The sequence below is a fragment of the Toxorhynchites rutilus genome, chromosome 1 (genome assembly GCF_029784135.1).
Source record: "Toxorhynchites rutilus septentrionalis strain SRP chromosome 1, ASM2978413v1, whole genome shotgun sequence".
NCBI classification, from domain to species: domain Eukaryota; kingdom Metazoa; phylum Arthropoda; class Insecta; order Diptera; family Culicidae; genus Toxorhynchites; species Toxorhynchites rutilus.
The window spans coordinates 89110019-89116018 of record NC_073744.1 but is presented as its reverse complement, the minus strand read 5'-3'; positions in this window follow the sequence as shown (position 1 = coordinate 89116018).

Sequence of the window (6000 nt, the reverse complement as noted above, 5' to 3'; positions counted from 1 at the left end):
AGTGGAGATGGTAAATTCAATGTCTGGCTGGTTAACTATCGGTGTGGAAACCGTTTGGATGATTGGGGTAGGGTTGGGCTGTGTGCAGTTGCACTTACAGCGATTGCATCCCGTGCTTTGAACTAAGTTAAGTCTCTCTTGGACTTTGCTTGCGTACGAGGATCCATTTACTTTGGCCTGGTAGCTTTGTTTGGCTTCCTTGTAAGATATTCCTTGGTCTACCCTCACTTTAGTAATATTGTTCTCTGCAACCCATGCGGGGCATTTTCTATTCGTAGAAGGGTGGTTGCCACTGCAATTTACACAGAAAGCAGGAGCGTTGCAAATGAAGTTCTTGGCTGTTTCTTCATTGCCTAGTTCTGGGTGTGCTTGTCCACAGTTTCGGCATAATTGGATTTTGGTTCTACATTTTTTTGAAGTATGTCCGAATTTGTAGCAGCCGAAGCACTGCATAGGATTCGGATAAAAATTGCGCGTGGGGGCGCGGATAAAGCCAAAGTTAATATATTCCGGGATTACAGTACCTCTGATGGTCAAAATCAGGGTTGGAGTTGGAATTAATTCCTTCTTAGTTGGGTCCATACGGGAAATTCTTTTGATCGCAATAACTCTTTGGTCAGCAAGCTCTTTTAAAAGTACAGCTTCTGCCATATCAATCACATCCCTACAGGATACCACGCATTTGCGCTGGTTCAAGGTAGGGTGATAAGTTATCTCCACAGGGGTTTTGTCAATTAATGACTTAATACCCAGGAGCGCATCTACATATTCCTTGTTACGAATATGGATCACGTATTGCAAATTATTGTTCTCATCGCGCTGTGGTCTCGCGTCCTTGAAATCGCGATCCGTAACAGCTTGGATGGTTTTGGAAACAACGAAAGGGTTTGATGGTAGATTATTCTTGCCAGTTGCTTTGAGCAATAAAATTTGGAGCTCCCCACATAAGGGGTCGGCCCAGAGAGGAGAGGTGCGTGTGGTGGGCACGCCATTATAAAGGTTTGTTGACTTACCGGCACTGCTGGAAGCCATGGTAGAGGCTGGCTATACCCGGGAGGTACAGCCAGGGGGGTTGATGTAGAGATACACACTAAAAATGGCACTAATGCAGAATAAAAAAAAAAGAAAAGGCTCAACAGTTTCGGAGCTTGTTTCAAAAAAGTTTTTAAAATTTCACTAGAAACACTACTTTTAATACAATGAAACACTACTATAATGTCTATGAGGTTTAAAGAAAAACTGTTAAAATATCACTAACACTATGTACTGCTGCTGGGGGGGTGCGCCCCCGCACCGGAGAAACGGTAGTGTGGGTACACCACCTCTCTGCAATCCAGGATCAAACACCAGCTGAAAATAAAAACCATCACCAGAGATAAGTAACCAGTAATAATAATGTGGGGTATATATAAGTGAGCTGAAAAAAAAACGCGCCAAAAACAGGGACCGACGCTAGGGGCAGTGAAAACTGCCGGTATCGAAAGCCACCAACCGTCTAGGCTATTCGGTGGCCTCCTCCTTGTCCTCGTCTTGTACACCTGTGGGAGAAAACTTTATTTAGGACTGATTAGAGCCTCAAGGAATTTCCTTTAGCATAGAACCAGTTGTATGAGGAGAAAACTTCTATTTTCGCTACTCTTTTCCAAGGGGCGCTACAAACATGACCGTCTCGGTTGAATGTCAGAAGCACCGTGATTTACGGTTTGAAAGAGAATGATATATTTTTCAGCGGATCCGCGCCTTTTGTACTCTAGCGGTACCCACTCACAGGATAGAGACAAATCAGCAGACTAAGCCAAAGGGGCGAGTCCAACGAGACGAACGAAAGAGCGTTAAAAGGCAGCGATGGCCAAAAAAATACATTCATTATGATTTGTTCGCTCGTTGGATTCACATGCAGGCTAAAAAGGGTCCTTTTCAGGATCACAAAATTATCTTTAATCTAAAGAGTTTATTGTTTTGTTATTCTTTACTCGATATTCCCATCTTGTTCGGCTAAACCTTCCTGTTTAGCGATTGCGTTTGCCACTCGCCACAGCTTTCACAGTTGGAAAATTTCTTCCCATCCAGCTTGTGACATGTTGTACAGTAAATCACATTTAATGCGACGTGCCAAAACACCACTCAGTGTCGCATTGGAGGCGATTTTAACCTGTAATTGAACATTTGCGATGACAGTGGTACAGTGTCGACTTTCGATGTGGGGTCATAATTTGGACCTCGAACTTTATGTTTACAAAAATGTCCAACTAAATATGTCGCATTACAGGTCCGTCCAATTAGCTGAATGTCGAGCTAAATGTAAATCACTGTACTTTCAATCTAGAAGCAATTTAAAAATTAATGAATATTGAATAATCGGGAAAGTCCCCAACCATAAATAAGCTCAGAACAACTGCCAAATTCACATACTCATCATATACTGGCAAACAAATTATGAAAAAATCAATTTGTGTTTTATTATTATTTTGGATATTGTTTTAGAAAGCATTGAACTGTATTTCGTAAACTCTTTTTTGAAAGGTTTAATGGCCCTGATAAGCGCCGTGTTTATGGAATTTTAGAAAACTTAGTACTCGTGGTTTTGAAAAAAACCATTTCGAACGCCCTCAATGCCGCCTTATTCTGGATTTACCACCAAAGCAGATTGTATAAAGAACAAACTTTTTTCTTCTGCTACAAGCTGCCGTTTTGCGATTGCGTTTACCACTCGTTGCAACTGCCTGTTGTCTTGATGTCCACCGAACCGAATGTGTTCTGTTCTGAATGCAGATTTTCTTATCGTCGCGAGCAGCTTTACCAGCCAACTCGATCACTTCGACGGCCGAAACTATATAACGCCGGCTAGGTGGACTGGTGCACTGGTACTAACGCGCTCGGCCTAGCTACCCTTGCGGGGAACTCCAGATCAACACGGTTCGAGCGGGATTTTGCCTTTCCCTTCACTTTTCCTCCTTTGCCATGTCCAGACATGGCTGCTTGGGTTGGTTTGTTGAAGTGTTTTGATGCGAACCGATGTGGTGTACGGTTTGAATGAGAATGATCGTTACGGAAGGAAGGAAGGAAGGTATTGTATTATAGAGATTTTAAACTTTTGCAGTTCATTTCGGCCCTTTGAAAACTCTACTCTATTCTACTCCAGCGCTACCACCTCCGCCCTCTTGCCTTGAGAAAGGCACTCGGTCCCTCGCCGTCCAGCCCGTCCAGCAACGATGTTGTCCAGTCGGTGTCCACACAAAGAATGATCGTTACGGCAGCGGAGCGGGGATTTTTAAGCTGACTGGCTGGCTCGAGAATTACGCATGTGTGAGACAGCGACCAATGTTTCGTTCATTTTTTTCTTTTTCCTTTCCAATGGTGCTTCATTCTATTTCGCTGCTGCTCTGGTTGCCCGTTTTGGTCGGTACGATTTGAGGAGCACAAAATGGACCAATCGAAAATGGGCACATAGTGCATTTGGACAATGCTTGATATTTCACAATTATTCAATTATTTATCTCAAGAAAAATGAAATGTTATTCATTATGATAGATGCGTAGATATATTTCCTATCAATTGATGCCAAAACCATTGCGATCTATTGAGAAATGCTCGAGTTATAAGCGTTCCAAATCTTGCATTTTTTCCTACTTGTTCAGTGCCTAGATTTCCATTTCATCCCCTATATCTTCCGGTTAGACGTAGTCCTACGTCAAAACTAATATTAGTATAAATTATCTGGATGTATGATTCCAGAAACCAGCCATTTTTTTCCCTAAATGATGGATAGAATAACGTTAAAAAAAGGCCAATGGGTAGGGAAGTTTTCTTATTTATACCAATGATATCCGGTGGTACATACATAAAATGATCGGCCATGAAAAACAATGTAGTTTTTGAACACGATATTCGAATTGGAGAGAAAGCTTCTTTATTTGGATGATTATTTCAAAATAAAAACGACACCATAGGAGCATAATACCTGTCCATGTAACGGTACGTAGTAAAATAAATTAATAAAGTCGATTATGTGATTTTATTAATCAACAAAATTAAATGCAATGAGAGTCGCTATTGCAAACAAAAAATATTGGTGATGGAACAAACTGAACATGTAAGGTGGGAAAACATGGTATTTGTTGGAAATGCGAAGATTTTATGCATAACAAATAAGGTTATAATTAAAGAATGTTTTTTTCCCAAACGTGAAAAGAATTTATTCGTGAATAAAATTTTGAAAATATGTGTAGAAAGCTTATTAGCCTTATTTTTGTTGAACTGTGTGCAAAAGCATAGAAAAAACAAGTATATCAGCCATAGAACACGGATCTACAACAGGTTACATTATAATATTCCGTTTCTGAATAGACATGATCTTTTCGTTGACCATGATATTTATTGAAAGCTTGTGTCTTTAGACAAGCATGCAAATGTGTTAGTCCATATAGCCTAAGAATAATTCATGAACAATAATTAACAAAAGCAGGGTGTTGGCCAAGAAATGTGAGTCAAAAATGGTTCATCCGAAATATATTTTTACATGATTTTGAATGCATAATTTTATAAATCTAGAGAATCAATCTCACTTCATCGGCCTTCAATTTTTTTTGGAAAGCAAGTTTCGATTTGCAATGGAGCAATTTTAAAGGGATATTCATTCGGACGAGGACTTATGAATCATATTAGAACCATTTAATTTTGTGTATCATATTAGTTGCTAGAAAGAAACAAATGAAAACATGATATGTGAAGAGTTTCGTCAACAATGACGGTTGTTTGCTCTCCAATTAATAATAGGTTTTCAAAACATCGTGAGTCGTGGACTAATTAAACATTCATGTCGAATTTTCACATAAATATTGCTGAAAAACTAAAAACTGTTTGTAATAATGATGGCTAAATTTTATGATATATGAGGTATTGGCAAAAATATCGTTCATATAATGTAGCGCTGGATTCTAAAATACTTAAGGCGGCTCGCACACCGCAGCAATAAGCAACTAGCAAACTGCAGTACACAATATGCAACAGGAAACATATTTTGTTGTTCTTCGCATACCAGAGCAATAAAAACCCCTGACATTATGCAAACAATCGCCTTAATGTACGAAACTTGTCAAAATATGAGCGATAAGTTGCTATTCAACCGACACGCCGTGTTGCTAGCGACATGTGTTGCTCTGTAAAGGCGACAGCGATATCGTATTGCGTCGGTGTGCGAGATCAACAAAGATTAAATGGAAAAATCCATTGGTGATAATATTGCTTATTGCATGTTGACAGTTGCTAGTTGCTCATTGCTCCGGTGTGCGAGCCGCCTAAGAAACTGTTTTTGTCAAATCTTGGGATCAATTCGTTATCGACAGTGGAAACTGAAAAAAAGATCATATAAAAAACAGGAAGTGGGTTATATCTATGGTATAACCGCAAGGGTGACGTAGGACTATCGTTGATTTAGAGATCATTTGTTTGAAGTTGAATCTAAATCCATTCTGAATGAATGTGTAAATGAATATTTGGGGGACTTCGAAAACGAGAGCGTTTCGTTGGAGGCACAAGGTTCTTCACAAGGATAATCTTCAGAAGATTTCCTGCTAACTTCACTTGATTGAAAACTCACAAAACCAATTGTATTTGGTCGCAGCATCATATGAATAGAAAACATTAAAATAAACTCTTTCGCTTGAATGTAATTCTCAATTCCAAGGGGAACTGGCAGATTATTTTTCAGCAACGATCATTTCTTTCCAGGTTTCTTCTCGATAACCAGCAAACGAAAAGAGTTGCGCGCGTGCATGTGTGTGTGTGGCGGCTGCTTCGATGTCTTCCCGGGGAACCGTTTTTCGATGCTGATACTCTCCTGGTCACCTTCTCTTCTCCTTCTGATCGATCGGCTTTTCTGCGCTCCCTCACAGTTAAAACAAACTGATTGCGTTTCAGGTCAGGTCAGGCCAGGTAATGAATCCTTCGATCCCTCGATCCTTCGCCGTTCAGCTCGTTCAGCTCGTCCAGCTAGTTCAG